Source organism: Euprymna scolopes, chromosome 37 (genome assembly GCF_053919585.1).
Source record: "Euprymna scolopes isolate OS-2025 chromosome 37, ASM5391958v1, whole genome shotgun sequence".
Classification (NCBI taxonomy): domain Eukaryota; kingdom Metazoa; phylum Mollusca; class Cephalopoda; order Sepiida; family Sepiolidae; genus Euprymna; species Euprymna scolopes.
This window is the reverse complement of record NC_136518.1, coordinates 32,724,128-32,749,774: the sequence shown is the minus strand read 5'-3', so window position 1 is coordinate 32,749,774 and position 25,647 is coordinate 32,724,128. Positions and strand designations below refer to the sequence as shown.

General features: G+C 17.3%; 1 protein-coding gene across 3 annotated transcripts in view; it reads right to left on the bottom strand.

Moving 5' to 3' along the window:
- The window catches only part of LOC145261122 (cationic amino acid transporter 2-like), a 180,234-nt gene that overhangs the window by 31,585 nt on the left and 123,002 nt on the right, over window positions 1-25,647 (bottom strand). The gene's annotated exons all lie outside the window — the stretch shown is intronic.

The following is a 25,647-nucleotide window of genomic DNA, read 5'->3' as shown; positions in this document are numbered from 1 at the left end:
AATAAAAAAAAAAGAAGAGTTTATCATCATTTCATTCAGTTTAAATATCCATGGTTTTTGGCTTCTTCACCTGAAAAAACAATAAAAAAAAATAAATAAATAGATAAATAAAAAATATAATTAAAATAAAAAAAAAGAAGAGTTTATCATCATTTAATTCAGTTTAAATATCCATGGTTTTTGGCTTCTTCACCTGAAAAAAAAAATTAAAAAAAAAAAAATAAATAGATAAATAAAAAATATAATTAAAATAAAAAAAGAAGAGTTTATCATCATTTCATTCAGTTTAAATATCCATGGTTTTTGGCTTCTTCACCTGAAAAACAAAATTAAAAAAAAAATAAATAAATAGATAAATAAAAAATATAATTAAAATAAAAAAAGAAGAGTTTATCATCATTTCATTCAGTTTAAATATCCATGATTTTTGGCTTCTTCACCTGAAAAAAAAAAAAAAATAAAATAAATAAATAGATAAATAAAAAATATAATTAAAATAAAAAAAAAGAAGAGTTTATCATCATTTCATTCAGTTTAAATATCCATGGTTTTTGGCTTCTTCACCTGAAAAAAAAATTAAAAAAAAATAAATAAATAGATAAATAAAAAATATAATTAAAATAAAAAAAAAGAAGAGTTTATCATCATTTCATTCAGTTTAAATATCCATGGTTTTTGGCTTCTTCACCTGAAAAAAAAAAAAATAAAATAAATAAATAGATAAATAAAAAATATAATTAAGATAAAAAAAAAGAAGAGTTTATCATCATTTCATTCAGTTTAAATATCCATGGTTTTTGGCTTCTTCACCTGAAAAAAAAAAAAATAAATAAATAGATAAATAAAAAATATAATTAAAATAAAAAAAAAGAAGAGTTTATCATCATTTCATTCAGTTTAAATATCCATGGTTTTTGGCTTCTTCACCTGAAAAAAAAAAAAAAAAAAAAATAAATAGATAAATAAAAAATATAATTAAACTAAAAAAAAGAAGAGTTTATCATCATTTAATTCAGTTTAAATATCCATGGTTTTTGGCTTCTTCACCTGAAAAAACAATAAAAAAAAATAAATAAATAGATAAATAAAAAATATAATTAAAATAAAAAAAAAGAAGTTTATCATCATTTCATTCAGTTTAAATATCCATGGTTTTTGGCTTCTTCACCTGAAAAAAAAAATTTAAAAAAAAAAAATAAATAGATAAATAAAAAATATAATTAAAATAAAAAAAGAAGAGTTTATCATCATTTCATTCAGTTTAAATATCCATGGTTTTTGGCTTCTTCACCTGAAAAAAAAAAAAATAAAATAAATAAATAGATAAATAAAAAATATAATTAAACTAAAAAAAAGAAGAGTTTATCATCATTTCATTCAGTTTAAATATCCATGGTTTTTGGCTTCTTCACCTGAAAAAACAATAAAAAAAAATAAATAAATAGATAAATAAAAAATATAATTAAAATAAAAAAAAAGAAGAGTTTATCATCATTTCATTCAGTTTAAATATCCATGGTTTTTGGCTTCTTCACCTGAAAAAAAAAATTAAAAAAAAAAAAATAAATAGATAAATAAAAAATATAATTAAAATAAAAAAAAGAAGAGTTTATCATCATTTCATTCAGTTTAAATATCCATGGTTTTTGGCTTCTTCACCTGAAAAAAAAAAAAATAAAATAAAATAAATAAAATAAATAGATAAATAAAAAATATAATTAAAATAATAAAAAAGAAGAGTTTATCATAATTTCATTCAGTTTAAATATCCATGGTTTTTGGCTTCTTCACCTGAAAAAAAAAAAAAAAATAAAATAAATAAATAGATAAATAAAAAATATAATTAAAATAAAAAAAAAAGAAGAGTTTATCATCATTTCATTCAGTTTAAATATCCATGGTTTTTGGCTTCTTCACCTGAAAAAACAATAAAAAAAAATAAATAAATAGATAAATAAAAAATATAATTAAAATAAAAAAAAAGAAGAGTTTATCATCATTTCATTCAGTTTAAATATCCATGGTTTTTGGCTTCTTCACCTGAAAAAAAAAATTAAAAAAAAAAAAATAAATAGATAAATAAAAAATATAATTAAAATAAAAAAAGAAGAGTTTATCATCATTTCATTCAGTTTAAATATCCATGGTTTTTGGCTTCTTCACCTGAAAAACAAAATTAAAAAAAAATAAATAAATAGATAAATAAAAAATATAATTAAAATAAAAAAAGAAGAGTTTATCATCATTTCATTCAGTTTAAATATCCATGATTTTTGGCTTCTTCACCTGAAAAAAAAAAAATAAATAAAATAAATAAATAGATAAATAAAAAATATAATTAAAATAAAAAAAAAGAAGAGTTTATCATCATTTCATTCAGTTTAAATATCCATGGTTTTTGGCTTCTTCACCTGAAAAAAAAATAAAAAAAAAATAAATAAATAGATAAATAAAAAATATAATTAAAATAAAAAAAAAGAAGAGTTTATCATCATTTCATTCAGTTTAAATATCCATGGTTTTTGGCTTCTTCACCTGAAAAAAAAAAAAAATAAAATAAATAAATAGATAAATAAAAAATATAATTAAGATAAAAAAAAAAGAAGAGTTTATCATCATTTCATTCAGTTTAAATATCCATGGTTTTTAGCTTCTTCACCTGAAAAAAAAAAATAAATAAATAGATAAATAAAAAATATAATTAAAATAAAAAAAAAGAAGAGTTTATCATCATTTCATTCAGTTTAAATATCCATGGTTTTTGGCTTCTTCACCTGAAAAAACAATAAAAAAAAATAAATAAATAGATAAATAAAAAATATAATTAAAATAAAAAAAAGAAGAGTTTATCATCATTTCATTCAGTTTAAATATCCATGGTTTTTGGCTTCTTCACCTGAAAAAACAATAAAAAAAAATAAATAAATAGATAAATAAAAAATATAATTAAAATAAAAAAAAAGAAGAGTTTATCATCATTTCATTCAGTTTAAATATCCATGGTTTTTGGCTTCTTCACCTGAAAAAAAAAAATTAAAAAAAAAAAAATAAATAGATAAATAAAAAATATAATTAAAATAAAAAAAAGAAGAGTTTATCATCATTTCATTCAGTTTAAATATCCATGGTTTTTGGCTTCTTCACCTGAAAAAACAATAAAAAAAAATAAATAAATAGATAAATAAAAAATATAATTAAAATAAAAAAAAAGAAGAGTTTATCATCATTTCATTCAGTTTAAATATCCATGGTTTTTGGCTTCTTCACCTGAAAAAAAAAATAAAAAAAAAAAAAATAAATAGATAAATAAAAAATATAATTAAAATAAAAAAAAGAAGAGTTTATCATCATTTCATTCAGTTTAAATATCCATGGTTTTTGGCTTCTTCACCTGAAAAAAAAAATTAAAAAAAAAAAAATAAATAGATAAATAAAAAATATAATTAAAATAAAAAAAGAAGAGTTTATCATCATTTCATTCAGTTTAAATATCCATGATTTTTGGCTTCTTCACCTGAAAAAAAAAAAATAAATAAAATAAATAAATAGATAAATAAAAAATATAATTAAAATAAAAAAAAAGAAGAGTTTATCATCATTTCATTCAGTTTAAATATCCATGGTTTTTGGCTTCTTCACCTGAAAAAAAAATAAAATAAATAAATAGATAAATAAAAAATATAATTAAACTAAAAAAAAGAAGAGTTTATCATCATTTCATTCAGTTTAAATATCCATGGTTTTTGGCTTCTTCACCTGAAAAAAAAAAAATAAATAAATAGATAAATAAAAAATATAATTAAAATAAAAAAAAAGAAGAGTTTATCATCATTTCATTCAGTTTAAATATCCATGGTTTTTGGCTTCTTCACCTGAAAAAAAAATAAAATAAATAAATAGATAAATAAAAAATATAATTAAAATAAAAAAAAAGAAGAGTTTATCATCATTTCATTCAGTTTAAATATCCATGGTTTTTGGCTTCTTCACCTGAAAAAAAAATAAATAAAATAAACAAAATAAATAGATAAATAAAAAATATAATTAAAATAAAAAAAAAGAAGAGTTTATCATAATTTCATTCAGTTTAAATATCCATGGTTTTTGGCTTCTTCACCTGAAAAAAAAAAAAAATAAAATAAATAAAATAAATAGATAAATAAAAAATATAATTAAAATAAAAAAAAAGAAGAGTTTATCATCATTTCATTCAGTTTAAATATCAATGGTTTTTGGCTTCTTCACCTGAAAAAAAAAAAAAATAAAATAAATAGATAAATAAAAAATATAATTAAAATAAAAAAAAGAAGAGTTTATCATCATTTCATTCAGTTTAAATATCCATGGTTTTTGGCTTCTTCACCTGAAAAAAAAATAAATAAATAAAATAAATAAATAGATAAATAAAAAATATAATTAAAATAAAAAAAGTAGAGTTTATCATCATTTCATTCAGTTTAAATATCCATGGTTTTTGGCTTCTTCACCTGAAAAAAAAAAATAAAATAAAATAAATAAAATAAATAGATAAATAAAAAATATAATTAAAATAAAAAAAAAGAAGAGTTTATCATCATTTCATTCAGTTTAAATATCCATGGTTTTTGGCTTCTTCACCTGAAAAAACAATAAAAAAAAATAAATAAATAGATAAATAAAAAATATAATTAAAATAAAAAAAAGAAGAGTTTATCATCATTTCATTCAGTTTAAATATCCATGGTTTTTGGCTTCTTCACCTGAAAAACAAAATTTAAAAAAAATAAATAAATAGATAAATAAAAAATATAATTAAAATAAAAAAAGAAGAGTTTATCATCATTTCATTCAGTTTAAATATCCATGATTTTTGGCTTCTTCACCTGAAAAAAAATAAATAAATAAAATAAATAAATAGATAAATAAAAAATATAATTAAAATAAAAAAAAGAAGAGTTTATCATCATTTCATTCAGTTTAAATATCCATGGTTTTTGGCTTCTTCACCTGAAAAAAAAATAAAAAAAAAAATAAATAAATAGATAAATAAAAAATATAATTAAAATAAAAAAAAAGAAGAGTTTATCATCATTTCATTCAGTTTAAATATCCATGGTTTTTGGCTTCTTCACCTGAAAAAAAAATTAAAAAAAAAATAAATAAATAGATAAATAAAAAATATAATTAAAATAAAAAAAAAGAAGAGTTTATCATCATTTCATTCAGTTTAAATATCCATGGTTTTTGGCTTCTTCACCTGAAAAAAAAAATAAAAAATAAATAAATAAATAGATAAATAAAAAATATAATTAAAATAAAAAAAGAAGAGTTTATCATCATTTCATTCAGTTTAAATATCCATGATTTTTGGCTTCTTCACCTGAAAAAAAAATAAATAAATAAAATAAATAAATAGATAAATAAAAAATATAATTAAAATAAAAAAAAAGAAGAGTTTATCATCATTTCATTCAGTTTAAATATCCATGATTTTTGGCTTCTTCACCTGAAAAAAAAATAAATAAATAAAATAAATAAATAGATAAATAAAAAATATAATTAAAATAAAAAAAAAGAAGAGTTTATCATCATTTCATTCAGTTTAAATATCCATGGTTTTTGGCTTCTTCACCTGAAAAAAAAATAAAAAAAAAATAAATAAATAGATAAATAAAAAATATAATTAAAATAAAAAAAAAGAAGAGTTTATCATCATTTCATTCAGTTTTAATATCCATGGTTTTTGGCTTCTTCACCTGAAAAAAAAATAAAAAAAAAATAAATAAATAGATAAATAAAAAATATAATTAAAATAAAAAAAAAGAAGAGTTTATCATCATTTCATTCAGTTTAAATATCCATGGTTTTTGGCTTCTTCACCTGAAAAAAAAAAAATAAAATAAATAAATAGATAAATAAAAAATATAATTAAGATAAAAAAAAAGAAGAGTTTATCATCATTTCATTCAGTTTAAATATCCATGGTTTTTGGCTTCTTCACCTGAAAAAAATAAATAAATAAATAGATAAATAAAAAATATAATTAAAATAAAAAAAAAGAAGAGTTTATCATCATTTCATTCAGTTTAAATATCCATGGTTTTTGGCTTCTTCACCTGAAAAAAAAATAAAATAAATAAATAGATAAATAAAAAATATAATTAAAATAAAAAAAAAGAAGAGTTTATCATCATTTCATTCAGTTTAAATATCCATGGTTTTTGGCTTCTTCACCTGAAAAAACAATAAAAAAAAATAAATAAATAGATAAATAAAAAATATAATTAAAATAAAAAAAAAGAAGAGTTTATCAGCATTTCATTCAGTTTAAATATCCATGGTTTTTGGCTTCTTCACCTGAAAAAAAAAAATAAAAAAAAAATAAATAAATAGATAAATAAAAAATATAATTAAAATAAAAAAAAGAAGAGTTTATCATCATTTCATTCAGTTTAAATATCCATGGTTTTTGGCTTCTTCACCTGAAAAACAAAATTTAAAAAAAATAAATAAATAGATAAATAAAAAATATAATTAAAATAAAAAAAGAAGAGTTTATCATCATTTCATTCAGTTTAAATATCCATGATTTTTGGCTTCTTCACCTGAAAAAAAAAATAAATAAATAAAATAAATAAATAGATAAATAAAAAATATAATTAAAATAAAAAAAAGAAGAGTTTATCATCATTTCATTCAGTTTAAATATCCATGGTTTTTGGCTTCTTCACCTGAAAAAAAAATAAAAAAAAAATAAATAAATAGATAAATAAAAAATATAATTAAAATAAAAAAAAAGAAGAGTTTATCATCATTTCATTCAGTTTAAATATCCATGGTTTTTGGCTTCTTCACCTGAAAAAAAAATTAAAAAAAAAATAAATAAATAGATAAATAAAAAATATAATTAAAATAAAAAAAAAGAAGAGTTTATCATCATTTCATTCAGTTTAAATATCCATGGTTTTTGGCTTCTTCACCTGAAAAAAAAATAAAAAATAAATAAATAAATAGATAAATAAAAAATATAATTAAAATAAAAAAAGAAGAGTTTATCATCATTTCATTCAGTTTAAATATCCATGATTTTTGGCTTCTTCACCTGAAAAAAAAATAAATAAAATAAACAAAATAAATAGATAAATAAAAAATATAATTAAAATAAAAAAAGAAGAGTTTATCATCATTTCATTCAGTTTAAATATCCATGATTTTTGGCTTCTTCACCTGAAAAAAAAATAAATAAATAAAATAAATAAATAGATAAATAAAAAATATAATTAAAATAAAAAAAAAGAAGAGTTTATCATCATTTCATTCAGTTTAAATATCCATGATTTTTGGCTTCTTCACCTGAAAAAAAAATAAATAAATAAAATAAATAAATAGATAAATAAAAAATATAATTAAAATAAAAAAAAAGAAGAGTTTATCATCATTTCATTCAGTTTAAATATCCATGGTTTTTGGCTTCTTCACCTGAAAAAAAAATAAAAAAAAAATAAATAAATAGATAAATAAAAAATATAATTAAAATAAAAAAAAAGAAGAGTTTATCATCATTTCATTCAGTTTTAATATCCATGGTTTTTGGCTTCTTCACCTGAAAAAAAAATAAAAAAAAAATAAATAAATAGATAAATAAAAAATATAATTAAAATAAAAAAAAAGAAGAGTTTATCATCATTTCATTCAGTTTAAATATCCATGGTTTTTGGCTTCTTCACCTGAAAAAAAAAAAAAAAAATAAATAAATAGATAAATAAAAAATATAATTAAGATAAAAAAAAAGAAGAGTTTATCATCATTTCATTCAGTTTAAATATCCATGGTTTTTGGCTTCTTCACCTGAAAAAAAAAATAAATAAATAGATAAATAAAAAATATAATTAAAATAAAAAAAAAGAAGAGTTTATCATCATTTCATTCAGTTTAAATATCCATGGTTTTTGGCTTCTTCACCTGAAAAAAAAATAAAATAAATAAATAGATAAATAAAAAATATAATTAAAATAAAAAAAAAGAAGAGTTTATCATCATTTCATTCAGTTTAAATATCCATGGTTTTTGGCTTCTTCACCTGAAAAAACAATAAAAAAAAAATAAATAAATAGATAAATAAAAAATATAATTAAAATAAAAAAAAAGAAGAGTTTATCAGCATTTCATTCAGTTTAAATATCCATGGTTTTTGGCTTCTTCACCTGAAAAAAAAAAATAAAAAAAAAATAAATAAATAGATAAATAAAAAATATAATTAAAATAAAAAAAAGAAGAGTTTATCATCATTTCATTCAGTTTAAATATCCATGGTTTTTGGCTTCTTCACCTGAAAAACAAAATTTAAAAAAAATAAATAAATAGATAAATAAAAAATATAATTAAAATAAAAAAAGAAGAGTTTATCATCATTTCATTCAGTTTAAATATCCATGATTTTTGGCTTCTTCACCTGAAAAAAAAAATAAATAAATAAAATAAATAAATAGATAAATAAAAAATATAATTAAAATAAAAAAAAGAAGAGTTTATCATCATTTCATTCAGTTTAAATATCCATGGTTTTTGGCTTCTTCACCTGAAAAAAAAATAAAAAAAAAATAAATAAATAGATAAATAAAAAATATAATTAAAATAAAAAAAAAGAAGAGTTTATCATCATTTCATTCAGTTTAAATATCCATGGTTTTTGGCTTCTTCACCTGAAAAAAAAATTAAAAAAAAAATAAATAAATAGATAAATAAAAAATATAATTAAAATAAAAAAAAAGAAGAGTTTATCATCATTTCATTCAGTTTAAATATCCATGGTTTTTGGCTTCTTCACCTGAAAAAAAAATAAAAAATAAATAAATAAATAGATAAATAAAAAATATAATTAAAATAAAAAAAGAAGAGTTTATCATCATTTCATTCAGTTTAAATATCCATGATTTTTGGCTTCTTCACCTGAAAAAAAAATAAATAAATAAAATAAATAAATAGATAAATAAAAAATATAATTAAAATAAAAAAAAAGAAGAGTTTATCATCATTTCATTCAGTTTAAATATCCATGATTTTTGGCTTCTTCACCTGAAAAAAAAATAAATAAATAAAATAAATAAATAGATAAATAAAAAATATAATTAAAATAAAAAAAAAGAAGAGTTTATCATCATTTCATTCAGTTTAAATATCCATGGTTTTTGGCTTCTTCACCTGAAAAAAAAATAAAAAAAAAATAAATAAATAGATAAATAAAAAATATAATTAAAATAAAAAAAAAGAAGAGTTTATCATCATTTCATTCAGTTTTAATATCCATGGTTTTTGGCTTCTTCACCTGAAAAAAAAATAAAAAAAAAATAAATAAATAGATAAATAAAAAATATAATTAAAATAAAAAAAAAGAAGAGTTTATCATCATTTCATTCAGTTTAAATATCCATGGTTTTTGGCTTCTTCACCTGAAAAAAAAAAAATAAAATAAATAAATAGATAAATAAAAAATATAATTAAAATAAAAAAAAAGAAGAGTTTATCATCATTTCATTCAGTTTAAATATCCATGGTTTTTGGCTTCTTCACCTGAAAAAAAAATAAAATAAATAAATAAATAGATAAATAAAAAATATAATTAAAATAAAAAAAAGAAGAGTTTATCATCATTTCATTCAGTTTTAATATCCATGGTTTTTGGCTTCTTCACCTGAAAAAAAAAATAAAAAAAAAAAAAAATAAATAGATAAATAAAAAATATAATTAAAATAAAAAAAGAAGAGTTTATCATCATTTCATTCAGTTTAAATATCCATGATTTTTGGCTTCTTCACCTGAAAAAAAAAAAAAAAATAAAATAAATAAATAGATAAATAAAAAATATAATTAAAATAAAAAAAAGAAGAGTTTATCATCATTTCATTCAGTTTAAATATCCATGGTTTTTGGCTTCTTCACCTGAAAAAAAAATTAAAAAAAAATAAATAAATAGATAAATAAAAAATATAATTAAAATAAAAAAAAAGAAGAGTTTATCATCATTTCATTCAGTTTAAATATCCATGGTTTTTGGCTTCTTCACCTGAAAAAAAAATAAAATAAATAAATAGATAAATAAAAAATATAATTAAACTAAAAAAAAGAAGAGTTTATCATCATTTCATTCAGTTTAAATATCCATGGTTTTTGGCTTCTTCACCTGAAAATAAAATAAAATAAATAAATAAATAGATAAATAAAAAATATAATTAAGATAAAAAAAAAGAAGAGTTTATCATCATTTCATTCAGTTTAAATATCCATGGTTTTTGGCTTCTTCACCTGAAAAAAAAAAATAAATAAATAGATAAATAAAAAATATAATTAAAATAAAAAAAAAGAAGAGTTTATCATCATTTCATTCAGTTTAAATATCCATGGTTTTTGGCTTCTTCACCTGAAAAAAAAATAAAATAAATAAATAGATAAATAAAAAATATAATTAAACTAAAAAAAGAAGAGTTTATCATCATTTCATTCAGTTTAAATATCCATGGTTTTTGGCTTCTTCACCTGAAAAAAAAATAAAATAAATAAATAAATAGATAAATAAAAAATATAATTAAGATAAAAAAAAAGAAGAGTTTATCATCATTTCATTCAGTTTAAATATCCATGGTTTTTGGCTTCTTCACCTGAAAAAAAAAAAATAAATAAATAGATAAATAAAAAATATAATTAAAATAAAAAAAAGAAGAGTTTATCATCATTTCATTCAGTTTAAATATCCATGGTTTTTGGCTTCTTCACCTGAAAAAAAAATAAAATAAATAAATAGATAAATAAAAAATATAATTAAAATAAAAAAAAAGAAGAGTTTATCATCATTTCATTCAGTTTAAATATCCATGGTTTTTGGCTTCTTCACCTGAAAAAAAAAAATAAAATAAATAAATAGATAAATAAAAAATATAATTAAAATAAAAAAAAAGAAGAGTTTATCATCATTTCATTCAGTTTAAATATCCATGGTTTTTGGCTTCTTCACCTGAAAAAAAAAATAAATAAAATAAACAAAATAAATAGATAAATAAAAAATATAATTAAAATAAAAAAAAGAAGAGTTTATCAGCATTTCATTCAGTTTAAATATCCATTGTTTTTGGCTTCTTCACCTGAAAAAAAAATAAATAAATAAAATAAATAAATAGATAAATAAAAAATATAATTAAGATAAAAAAAAAGAAGAGTTTATCATCATTTCATTCAGTTTAAATATCCATGGTTTTTGGCTTCTTCACCTGAAAAAAAAAAAATAAATAAATAGATAAATAAAAAATATAATTAAAATAAAAAAAAAGAAGAGTTTATCATCATTTCATTCAGTTTAAATATCCATGGTTTTTGGCTTCTTCACCTGAAAAAAAAAAAAAATAAATAAATAGATAAATAAAAAATATAATTAAAATAAAAAAAAAGAAGAGTTTATCATCATTTCATTCAGTTTAAATATCCATGGTTTTTGGCTTCTTCACCTGAAAAAAAAATAAATAAAATAAACAAAATAAATAGATAAATAAAAAATATAATTAAAATAAAAAAAAAGAAGAGTTTATCATAATTTCATTCAGTTTAAATATCCATGGTTTTTGGCTTCTTCACCTGAAAAAAAAAAAAAATAAAATAAATAAAATAAATAGATGAATAAAAAATATAATTAAAATAAAAAAAAGAAGAGTTTATCATCATTTCATTCAGTTTAAATATCAATGGTTTTTGGCTTCTTCACCTGAAAAAAAATAAAAATAAAATAAATAGATAAATAAAAAATATAATTAAAATAAAAAAAAGAAGAGTTTATCATCATTTCATTCAGTTTAAATATCCATGGTTTTTGGCTTCTTCACCTAAAAAAAAAAAAATAAATAAAATAAATAAATAGATAAATAAAAAATATAATTAAAATAAAAAAAGTAGAGTTTATCATCATTTCATTCAGTTTAAATATCCATGGTTTTTGGCTTCTTCACCTGAAAAAAAAATAAAATAAATAAATAGATAAATAAAAAATATAATTAAAATAAAAAAAAAGAAGAGTTTATCATCATTTCATTCAGTTTAAATATCCATGGTTTTTGGCTTCTTCACCTAAAAAAAAAAAAATAAATAAAATAAATAAATAGATAAATAAAAAATATAATTAAAATAAAAAAAAAGAAGAGTTTATCATCATTTCATTCAGTTTAAATATCCATGGTTTTTGGCTTCTTCACCTGAAAAAAAAATAAAATAAATAAATAGATAAATAAAAAATATAATTAAACTAAAAAAAGAAGAGTTTATCATCATTTCATTCAGTTTAAATATCCATGGTTTTTGGCTTCTTCACCTGAAAAAAAAATAAAATAAATAAATAAATAGATAAATAAAAAATATAATTAAGATAAAAAAAAAGAAGAGTTTATCATCATTTCATTCAGTTTAAATATCCATGGTTTTTGGCTTCTTCACCTGAAAAAAAAAAAATAAATAAATAGATAAATAAAAAATATAATTAAAATAAAAAAAAAGAAGAGTTTATCATCATTTCATTCAGTTTAAATATCCATGGTTTTTGGCTTCTTCACCTGAAAAAAAAATAAAATAAATAAATAGATAAATAAAAAATATAATTAAAATAAAAAAAAAGAAGAGTTTATCATCATTTCATTCAGTTTAAATATCCATGGTTTTTGGCTTCTTCACCTGAAAAAAAAAATAAAATAAATAAATAGATAAATAAAAAATATAATTAAAATAAAAAAAAAGAAGAGTTTATCATCATTTCATTCACTTTAAATATCCATGGTTTTTGGCTTCTTCACCTGAAAAAAAAAATAAATAAAATAAACAAAATAAATAGATAAATAAAAAATATAATTAAAATAAAAAAAAGAAGAGTTTATCAGCATTTCATTCAGTTTAAATATCCATTGTTTTTGGCTTCTTCACCTGAAAAAAAAATAAATAAATAAAATAAATAAATAGATAAATAAAAAATATAATTAAGATAAAAAAAAAGAAGAGTTTATCATCATTTCATTCAGTTTAAATATCCATGGTTTTTGGCTTCTTCACCTGAAAAAAAAAAAATAAATAAATAGATAAATAAAAAATATAATTAAAATAAAAAAAAAGAAGAGTTTATCATCATTTCATTCAGTTTAAATATCCATGGTTTTTGGCTTCTTCACCTGAAAAAAAAAAAAAAAATAAATAAATAGATAAATAAAAAATATAATTAAAATAAAAAAAAAGAAGAGTTTATCATCATTTCATTCAGTTTAAATATCCATGGTTTTTGGCTTCTTCACCTGAAAAAAAAATAAATAAAATAAACAAAATAAATAGATAAATAAAAAATATAATTAAAATAAAAAAAAAGAAGAGTTTATCATCATTTCATTCAGTTTAAATATCCATGGTTTTTGGCTTCTTCACCTGAAAAAAAAAAAAAAATAAAATAAATAAAATAAATAGATGAATAAAAAATATAATTAAAATAAAAAAAAGAAGAGTTTATCATCATTTCATTCAGTTTAAATATCAATGGTTTTTGGCTTCTTCACCTGAAAAAAAATAAAAATAAAATAAATAGATAAATAAAAAATATAATTAAAATAAAAAAAAGAAGAGTTTATCATCATTTCATTCAGTTTAAATATCCATGGTTTTTGGCTTCTTCACCTAAAAAAAAAAAAATAAATAAAATAAATAAATAGATAAATAAAAAATATAATTAAAATAAAAAAAGTAGAGTTTATCATCATTTCATTCAGTTTAAATATCCATGGTTTTTGGCTTCTTCACCTGAAAAAAAAATAAAATAAATAAATAGATAAATAAAAAATATAATTAAAATAAAAAAAAAGAAGAGTTTATCATCATTTCATTCAGTTTAAATATCCATGGTTTTTGGCTTCTTCACCTGAAAAAAAAATAAAATAAATAAATAGATAAATAAAAAATATAATTAAAATAAAAAAAAAGAAGAGTTTATCATCATTTCATTCAGTTTAAATATCCATGGTTTTTGGCTTCTTCACCTGAAAAAAAAAATAAAAAAAAAATAAATAAATAGATAAATAAAAAATATAATTAAAATAAAAAAAAAGAAGAGTTTATCATCATTTCATTCAGTTTAAATATCCATGGTTTTTGGCTTCTTCACCTGAAAAAAAAATTAAAAAAAAAATAAATAAATAGATAAATAAAAAATATAATTAAAATAAAAAAAAAGAAGAGTTTATCATCATTTCATTCAGTTTAAATATCCATGGTTTTTGGCTTCTTCACCTGAAAAAAAAATAAAAAATAAATAAATAAATAGATAAATAAAAAATATAATTAAAATAAAAAAAGAAGAGTTTATCATCATTTCATTCAGTTTAAATATCCATGATTTTTGGCTTCTTCACCTGAAAAAAAAATAAATAAATAAAATAAATAAATAGATAAATAAAAAATATAATTAAAATAAAAAAAAAGAAGAGTTTATCATCATTTCATTCAGTTTAAATATCCATGATTTTTGGCTTCTTCACCTGAAAAAAAAATAAATAAATAAAATAAATAAATAGATAAATAAAAAATATAATTAAAATAAAAAAAAAGAAGAGTTTATCATCATTTCATTCAGTTTAAATATCCATGGTTTTTGGCTTCTTCACCTGAAAAAAAAATAAAAAAAAAATAAATAAATAGATAAATAAAAAATATAATTAAAATAAAAAAAAAGAAGAGTTTATCATCATTTCATTCAGTTTTAATATCCATGGTTTTTGGCTTCTTCACCTGAAAAAAAAATAAAAAAAAAATAAATAAATAGATAAATAAAAAATATAATTAAAATAAAAAAAAAGAAGAGTTTATCATCATTTCATTCAGTTTAAATATCCATGGTTTTTGGCTTCTTCACCTGAAAAAAAAAAAAATAAAATAAATAAATAGATAAATAAAAAATATAATTAAGATAAAAAAAAAAGAAGAGTTTATCATCATTTCATTCAGTTTAAATATCCATGGTTTTTGGCTTCTTCACCTGAAAAAAAATAAATAAATAAATAGATAAATAAAAAATATAATTAAAATAAAAAAAAAGAAGAGTTTATCATCATTTCATTCAGTTTAAATATCCATGGTTTTTGGCTTCTTCACCTGAAAAAAAAATAAAATAAATAAATAGATAAATAAAAAATATAATTAAACTAAAAAAAAGAAGAGTTTATCATCATTTCATTCAGTTTAAATATCCATGGTTTTTGGCTTCTTCACCTGAAAAAACAATAAAAAAAATAAATAAATAGATAAATAAAAAATATAATTAAAATAAAAAAAAGAAGAGTTTATCATCATTTCATTCAGTTTAAATATCCATGGTTTTTGGCTTCTTCACCTGAAAAAAAAAAAAAAAAAAAAAAAAATAAATAGATAAATAAAAAATATAATTAAAATAAAAAAAAGAAGAGTTTATCATCATTTCATTCAGTTTAAATATCCATGGTTTTTGGCTTCTTCACCTGAAAAAAAAATTAAAAAAAAAATAAATAAATAGATAAATAAAAAATATAATTAAAATAAAAAAAAAGAAGAGTTTATCATCATTTCATTCAGTTTAAATATCCATGGTTTTTGGCTTCTTCACCTGAAAAAAAAATAAAAAATAAATAAATAAATAGATAAATAAAAAATATAATTAAAATAAAAAAAGAAGAGTTTATCATCATTTCATTCAGTTTAAATATCCATGATTTTTGGCTTCTTCACCTGAAAAAAAAATAAATAAATAAAATAAATAAATAGATAAATAAAAAATATAATTAAAATAAAAAAAAAGAAGAGTTTATCATCATTTCATTCAGTTTAAATATCCATGATTTTTGGCTTCTTCACCTGAAAAAAAAATAAATAAATAAAATAAATAAATAGATAAATAAAAAATATAATTAAAATAAAAAAAAAGAAGAGTTTATCATCATTTCATTCAGTTTAAATATCCATGGTTTTTGGCTTCTTCACCTGAAAAAAAAATAAAAAAAAAATAAATAAATAGATAAATAAAAAATATAATTAAAATAAAAAAAAAGAAGAGTTTATCATCATTTCATTCAGTTTTAATATCCATGGTTTTTGGCTTCTTCACCTGAAAAAAAAATAAAAAAAAATAAATAAATAGATAAATAAAAAATATAATTAAAATAAAAAAAAAGAAGAGTTTATCATCATTTCATTCAGTTTAAATATCCATGGTTTTTGGCTTCTTCACCTGAAAAAAAAAAATAAAATAAATAAATAGATAAATAAAAAATATAATTAAGATAAAAAAAAAAGAAGAGTTTATCATCATTTCATTCAGTTTAAATATCCATGGTTTTTGGCTTCTTCACCTGAAAAAAAAAAATAAATAAATAGATAAATAAAAAATATAATTAAAATAAAAAAAAAGAAGAGTTTATCATCATTTCATTCAGTTTTAATATCCATGGTTTTTGGCTTCTTCACCTGAAAAAAAAATAAAATAAATAAATAGATAAATAAAAAATATAATTAAACTAAAAAAAAGAAGAGTTTATCATCATTTCATTCAGTTTAAATATCCATGGTTTTTGGCTTCTTCACCTGAAAAAACAATAAAAAAAAATAAATAAATAGATAAATAAAAAATATAATTAAAATAAAAAAAAAGAAGAGTTTATCATCATTTCATTCAGTTTAAATATCCATGGTTTTTGGCTTCTTCACCTGAAAAAAAAAAAAAAAATAAATAAAATAAATAGATAAATAAAAAATATAATTAAAATAAAAAAAAGAAGAGTTTATCATCATTTCATTCAGTTTAAATATCCATGGTTTTTGGCTTCTTCACCTGAAAAAAAAAAAATAAAATAAATAAATAGATAAATAAAAAATATAATTAAAATAAAAAAAAAGAAGAGTTTATCATCATTTCATTCAGTTTAAATATCCATGGTTTTTGGCTTCTTCACCTGAAAAAAAAATAAAATAAATAAATAAATAGATAAATAAAAAATATAATTAAAATAAAAAAAAGAAGAGTTTATCATCATTTCATTCAGTTTTAATATCCATGGTTTTTGGCTTCTTCACCTGAAAAAAAAAATTAAAAAAAAAAAAATAAATAGATAAATAAAAAATATAATTAAAATAAAAAAAGAAGAGTTTATCATCATTTCATTCAGTTTAAATATCCATGATTTTTGGCTTCTTCACCTGAAAAAAAAAAAATAAATAAAATAAATAAATAGATAAATAAAAAATATAATTAAAATAAAAAAAAGAAGAGTTTATCATCATTTCATTCAGTTTAAATATCCATGGTTTTTGGCTTCTTCACCTGAAAAAAAAATAAAAAAAAAATAAATAAATAGATAAATAAAAAATATAATTAAAATAAAAAAAAAGAAGAGTTTATCATCATTTCATTCAGTTTAAATATCCATGGTTTTTGGCTTCTTCACCTGAAAAAAAAATAAAATAAATAAATAGATAAATAAAAAATATAATTAAACTAAAAAAAAGAAGAGTTTATCATCATTTCATTCAGTTTAAATATCCATGGTTTTTGGCTTCTTCACCTGAAAAAAAAATAAAATAAATAAATAAATAGATAAATAAAAAATATAATTAAGATAAAAAAAAAGAAGAGTTTATCATCATTTCATTCAGTTTAAATATCCATGGTTTTTGGCTTCTTCACCTGAAAAAAAAAAAAATAAATAAATAGATAAATAAAAAATATAATTAAAATAAAAAAAAAGAAGAGTTTATCATCATTTCATTCAGTTTAAATATCCATGGTTTTTGGCTTCTTCACCTGAAAAAAAAATAAAATAAATAAATAGATAAATAAAAAATATAATTAAACTAAAAAAAAGAAGAGTTTATCATCATTTCATTCAGTTTAAATATCCATGGTTTTTGGCTTCTTCACCTGAAAAAAAAATAAAATAAATAAATAAATAGATAAATAAAAAATATAATTAAGATAAAAAAAAAAGAAGAGTTTATCATCATTTCATTCAGTTTAAATATCCATGGTTTTTGGCTTCTTCACCTGAAAAAAAAAAAAAAATAAATAAATAGATAAATAAAAAATATAATTAAAATAAAAAAAAAGAAGAGTTTATCATCATTTCATTCAGTTTAAATATCCATGGTTTTTGGCTTCTTCACCTGAAAAAAAAATAAAATAAATAAATAGATAAATAAAAAATATAATTAAAATAAAAAAAAAGAAGAGTTTATCATCATTTCATTCAGTTTAAATATCCATGGTTTTTGGCTTCTTCACCTGAAAAAAAAAATAAAATAAATAAATAGATAAATAAAAAATATAATTAAAATAAAAAAAAAGAAGAGTTTATCATCATTTCATTCAGTTTAAATATCCATGGTTTTTGGCTTCTTCACCTGAAAAAAAAAATAAATAAAATAAACAAAATAAATAGATAAATAAAAAATATAATTAAAATAAAAAAAAGAAGAGTTTATCAGCATTTCATTCAGTTTAAATATCCATTGTTTTTGGCTTCTTCACCTGAAAAAAAAAAAAATAAATAAAATAAATAAATAGATAAATAAAAAATATAATTAAGATAAAAAAAAAGAAGAGTTTATCATCATTTCATTCAGTTTAAATATCCATGGTTTTTGGCTTCTTCACCTGAAAAAAAAAAAAAATAAATAAATAGATAAATAAAAAATATAATTAAAATAAAAAAAAAGAAGAGTTTATCATCATTTCATTCAGTTTAAATATCCATGGTTTTTGGCTTCTTCACCTGAAAAAAAAAATAAAATAAATAAATAGATAAATAAAAAATATAATTAAAATAAAAAAAAAGAAGAGTTTATCATCATTTCATTCAGTTTAAATATCCATGGTTTTTGGCTTCTTCACCTGAAAAAAAAATAAATAAAATAAACAAAATAAATAGATAAATAAAAAATATAATTAAAATAAAAAAAAAGAAGAGTTTATCATAATTTCATTCAGTTTAAATATCCATGGTTTTTGGCTTCTTCACCTGAAAAAAAAAAAAAATAAAATAAATAAAATAAATAGATGAATAAAAAATATAATTAAAATAAAAAAAAAGAAGAGTTTATCATCATTTCATTCAGTTTAAATATCAATGGTTTTTGGCTTCTTCACCTGAAAAAAAATAAAAATAAAATAAATAGATAAATAAAAAATATAATTAAAATAAAAAAAAGAAGAGTTTATCATCATTTCATTCAGTTTAAATATCCATGGTTTTTGGCTTCTTCACCTGAAAAAAAAAAATAAATAAAATAAATAAATAGATAAATAAAAAATATAATTAAAATAAAAAAAGTAGAGTTTATCATCATTTCATTCAGTTTTAATATCCATGGTTTTTGGCTTCTTCACCTGAAAAAAAAATAAAATAAATAAATAGATAAATAAAAAATATAATTAAAATAAAAAAAAAGAAGAGTTTATCATCATTTCATTCAGTTTAAATATCCATGGTTTTTGGCTTCTTCACCTGAAAAAAAAATAAAATAAATAAATAGATAAATAAAAAATATAATTAAAATAAAAAAAAAGAAGAGTTTATCATCATTTCATTCAGTTTAAATATCCATGGTTTTTGGCTTCTTCACCTGAAAAAAAAAAAAAAATAAAAAATAAATAAATAGATAAATAAAAAATATAATTAAAATAAAAAAAAAGAAGAGTTTATCATCATTTCATTCAGTTTAAATATCCATGGTTTTTGGCTTCTTCACCTGAAAAAAAAATAAAATAAATAAATAGATAAATAAAAAATATAATTAAAATAAAAAAAAAGAAGAGTTTATCATCATTTCATTCAGTTTAAATATCCATGGTTTTTGGCTTCTTCACCTGAAAAAAAAAAAAAAATAAATAAATAGATAAATAAAAAATATAATTAAAATAAAAAAAAGAAGAGTTTATCATCATTTCATTCAGTTTTAATATCCATGGTTTTTGGCTTCTTCACCTGAAAAAAAAAAATAAATAAAATAAACAAAATAAATAGATAAATAAAAAATATAATTAAAATAAAAAAAAGAAGAGTTTATCATCATTTCATTCAGTTTAAATATCCATGGTTTTTGGCTTCTTCACCTGAAAAAAAATAAAATAAATAAATAGATAAATAAAAAATATAATTAAAATAAAAAAAAAGAAGAGTTTATCATCATTTCATTCAGTTTAAATATCCATGGTTTTTGGCTTCTTCACCTGAAAAAAAAATAAATAAAATAAATAAAATAAATAGATAAATAAAAAATATAATTAAAATAAAAAAAAGAAGAGTTTATCATCATTTCATTCAGTTTAAATATCCATGGTTTTTGGCTTCTTCACCTGAAAAAAAAAAAAAAATAAAATAAATAAATAGATAAATAAAAAATATAATTAAAATAAAAAAAAGAAGAGTTTATCATCATTTCATTCAGTTTTAATATCCATGGTTTTTGGCTTCTTCACCTGAAAAAACAATAAAAAAAAAATAAATAAATAGATAAATAAAAAATATAATTAAAATAAAAAAAAAAGAAGAGTTTATCATCATTTCATTCAGTTTAAATATCCATGGTTTTTGGCTTCTTCACCTGAAAAAAAAAATAAAATAAATAAATAGATAAATAAAAAATATAATTAAAATAAAAAAAAGAAGAGTTTATCATCATTTCATTCAGTTTTAATATCCATGGTTTTTGGCTTCTTCACCTGAAAAAAAAAAAATAAATAAATAAATAAATAGATAAATAAAAAATATAATTAAAATAAAAAAAAAAGAAGAGTTTATCATCATTTCATTCAGTTTAAATATCCATAGTTTTTGGCTTCTTCACCTGAAAAAAAAAAAATAAAATAAATAAAATAAATAGATAAATAAAAAATATAATTAAAATAAAAAAAAAGAAGAGTTTATCATCATTTCATTCAGTTTAAATATCCATGGTTTTTGGCTTCTTCACCTGAAAAAAAAATAAATAAATAAAATAAATAAATAGATAAATAAAAAATATAATTAAAATAAAAAAAGAAGAGTTTATCATCATTTCATTCAGTTTTAATATCCATGGTTTTTGGCTTCTTCACCTGAAAAAACAATAAAAAAAAATAAATAAATAGATAAATAAAAAATATAATTAAAATAAAAAAAAGAAGAGTTTATCATCATTTCATTCAGTTTAAATATCCATGGTTTTTGGCTTCTTCACCTGAAAAAAAAATAAAAAAAAAATAAATAAATAGATAAATAAAAAATATAATTAAAATAAAAAAAAAGAAGAGTTTATCATCATTTCATTCAGTTTTAATATCCATGGTTTTTGGCTTCTTCACCTGAAAAAAAAATAAAAAAAAAATAAATAAATAGATAAATAAAAAATATAATTAAAATAAAAAAAAAGAAGAGTTTATCATCATTTCATTCAGTTTAAATATCCATGGTTTTTGGCTTCTTCACCTGAAAAAAAAAAAATAAAATAAATAAATAGATAAATAAAAAATATAATTAAGATAAAAAAAAAAGAAGAGTTTATCATCATTTCATTCAGTTTAAATATCCATGGTTTTTGGCTTCTTCACCTGAAAAAAAAATAAATAAATAAATAGATAAATAAAAAATATAATTAAAATAAAAAAAAAGAAGAGTTTATCATCATTTCATTCAGTTTAAATATCCATGGTTTTTGGCTTCTTCACCTGAAAAAAAAATAAAATAAATAAATAGATAAATAAAAAATATAATTAAACTAAAAAAAAGAAGAGTTTATCATCATTTCATTCAGTTTAAATATCCATGGTTTTTGGCTTCTTCACCTGAAAAAACAATAAAAAAAAATAAATAAATAGATAAATAAAAAATATAATTAAAATAAAAAAAAAGAAGAGTTTATCATCATTTCATTCAGTTTAAATATCCATGGTTTTTGGCTTCTTCACCTGAAAAATAAAATAAAAAAAAAAAAAATAAATAGATAAATAAAAAATATAATTAAAATAAAAAAAGAAGAGTTTATCATCATTTCATTCAGTTTAAATATCCATGGTTTTTGGCTTCTTCACCTGAAAAAAAAAAAATAAAATAAATAAATAGATAAATAAAAAATATAATTAAAATAAAAAAAAAGAAGAGTTTATCATCATTTCATTCAGTTTAAATATCCATGGTTTTTGGCTTCTTCACCTGAAAAAAAAATAAAATAAATAAATAAATAGATAAATAAAAAATATAATTAAAATAAAAAAAAGAAGAGTTTATCATCATTTCATTCAGTTTTAATATCCATGGTTTTTGGCTTCTTCACCTGAAAAAAAAAATTAAAAAAAAAAAAATAAATAGATAAATAAAAAATATAATTAAAATAAAAAAAAGAAGAGTTTATCATCATTTCATTCAGTTTAAATATCCATGATTTTTGGCTTCTTCACCTGAAAAAAAAAAAATAAATAAAATAAATAAATAGATAAATAAAAAATATAATAAAAATAAAAAAAAGAAGAGTTTATCATCATTTCATTCAGTTTAAATATCCATGGTTTTTGGCTTCTTCACCTGAAAAAAAAATTAAAAAAAATAAATAAATAGATAAATAAAAAATATAATTAAAATAAAAAAAAAGAAGAGTTTATCATCATTTCATTCAGTTTAAATATCCATGGTTTTTGGCTTCTTCACCTGAAAAAAAAATAAAATAAATAAATAGATAAATAAAAAATATAATTAAACTAAAAAAAACAAGAGTTTATCATCATTTCATTCAGTTTAAATATCCATGGTTTTTGGCTTCTTCACCTGAAAAAAAAATAAAATAAATAAATAAATAGATAAATAAAAAATATAATTAAGATAAAAAAAAAGAAGAGTTTATCATCATTTCATTCAGTTTAAATATCCATGGTTTTTGGCTTCTTCACTTGAAAAAAAAAATAAATAAATAAATAGATAAATAAAAAATATAATTAAAATAAAAAAAAAGAAGAGTTTATCATCATTTCATTCAGTTTAAATATCCATGGTTTTTGGCTTCTTCACCTGAAAAAAAAATAAAATAAATAAATAGATAAATAAAAAATATAATTAGACTAAAAAAAAGAAGAGTTTATCATCATTTCATTCAGTTTAAATATCCATGGTTTTTGGCTTCTTCACCTGAAAAAAAAATAAAATAAATAAATAAATAGATAAATAAAAAATATAATTAAGATAAAAAAAAAAGAAGAGTTTATCATCATTTCATTCAGTTTAAATATCCATGGTTTTTGGCTTCTTCACCTGAAAAAAAAAAAAAAATAAATAAATAGATAAATAAAAAATATAATTAAAATAAAAAAAAAGAAGAGTTTATCATCATTTCATTCAGTTTAAATATCCATGGTTTTTGGCTTCTTCACCTGAAAAAAAAATAAAATAAATAAATAGATAAATAAAAAATATAATTAAAATAAAAAAAAAGAAGAGTTTATCATCATTTCATTCAGTTTAAATATCCATGGTTTTTGGCTTCTTCACCTGAAAAAAAAAATAAAATAAATAAATAGATAAATAAAAAATATAATTAAAATAAAAAAAAAGAAGAGTTTATCATCATTTCATTCAGTTTAAATATCCATGGTTTTTGGCTTCTTCACCTGAAAAAAAAAAATAAATAAAATAAACAAAATAAATAGATAAATAAAAAATATAATTAAAATAAAAAAAAGAAGAGTTTATCAGCATTTCATTCAGTTTAAATATCCATTGTTTTTGGCTTCTTCACCTGAAAAAAAAATAAATAAATAAAATAAATAAATAGATAAATAAAAAATATAATTAAGATAAAAAAAAAGAAGAGTTTATCATCATTTCATTCAGTTTAAATATCCATGGTTTTTGGCTTCTTCACCTGAAAAAAAAAAAATAAATAAATAGATAAATAAAAAATATAATTAAAATAAAAAAAAAGAAGAGTTTATCATCATTTCATTCAGTTTAAATATCCATGGTTTTTGGCTTCTTCTCCTGAAAAAAAAAATAAAATAAATAAATAGATAAATAAAAAATATAATTAAAATAAAAAAAAAGAAGAGTTTATCATCATTTCATTCAGTTTAAATATCCATGGTTTTTGGCTTCTTCACCTGAAAAAAAAATAAATAAAATAAACAAAATAAATAGATAAATAAAAAATATAATTAAAATAAAAAAAAAGAAGAGTTTATCATAATTTCATTCAGTTTAAATATCCATGGTTTTTGGCTTCTTCACCTGAAAAAAAAAAAAATAAATAAAATAAATAAAATAAATAGATGAATAAAAAATATAATTAAAATAAAAAAAAAGAAGAGTTTATCATCATTTCATTCAGTTTAAATATCCATGGTCTTTGGCTTCTTCACCTGAAAAAAAAAAAAAATAAATAAATAGATAAATAAAAAATATAATTAAAATAAAAAAAAAGAAGAGTTTATCATCATTTCATTCAGTTTAAATATCCATGGTTTTTGGCTTCTTCACCTGAAAAAAAAATAAAATAAATAAATAGATAAATAAAAAATATAATTAAAATAAAAAAAAAGAAGAGTTTATCATCATTTCATTCAGTTTAAATATCCATGGTTTTTGGCTTCTTCACCTGAAAAAAAAAATAAAATAAATAAATAGATAAATAAAAAATATAATTAAAATAAAAAAAAAGAAGAGTTTATCATCATTTCATTCAGTTTAAATATCCATGGTTTTTGGCTTCTTCACCTGAAAAAAAAAAATAAATAAAATAAACAAAATAAATAGATAAATAAAAAATATAATTAAAATAAAAAAAAGAAGAGGTTATCAGCATTTCATTCAGTTTTAATATCCATGGTTTTTGGCTTCTTCACCTGAAAAAAAAAATTAAAAAAAAAAAAATAAATAGATAAATAAAAAATATAATTAAAATAAAAAAAGAAGAGTTTATCATCATTTCATTCAGTTTAAATATCCATGATTTTTGGCTTCTTCACCTGAAAAAAAAAAAAAAAATAAAATAAATAAATAGATAAATAAAAAATATAATAAAAATAAAAAAAAGAAGAGTTTATCATCATTTCATTCAGTTTAAATATCCATGGTTTTTGGCTTCTTCACCTGAAAAAAAAATTAAAAAAAAATAAATAAATAGATAAATAAAAAATATAATTAAAATAAAAAAAAAGAAGAGTTTATCATCATTTCATTCAGTTTAAATATCCATGGTTTTTGGCTTCTTCACCTGAAAAAAAAAAAAATAAATAAATAGATAAATAAAAAATATAATTAAACTAAAAAAAAGAAGAGTTTATCATCATTTCATTCAGTTTAAATATCCATGGTTTTTGGCTTCTTCACCTGAAAAAAAAATAAAATAAATAAATAAATAGATAAATAAAAAATATAATTAAGATAAAAAAAAAGAAGAGTTTATCATCATTTCATTCAGTTTAAATATCCATGGTTTTTGGCTTCTTCACCTGAAAAAAAAAAAAAAAAATAAATAGATAAATAAAAAATATAATTAAAATAAAAAAAAAGAAGAGTTTATCATCATTTCATTCAGTTTAAATATCCATGGTTTTTGGCTTCTTCACCTGAAAAAAAAATAAAATAAATAAATAGATAAATAAAAAATATAATTAAA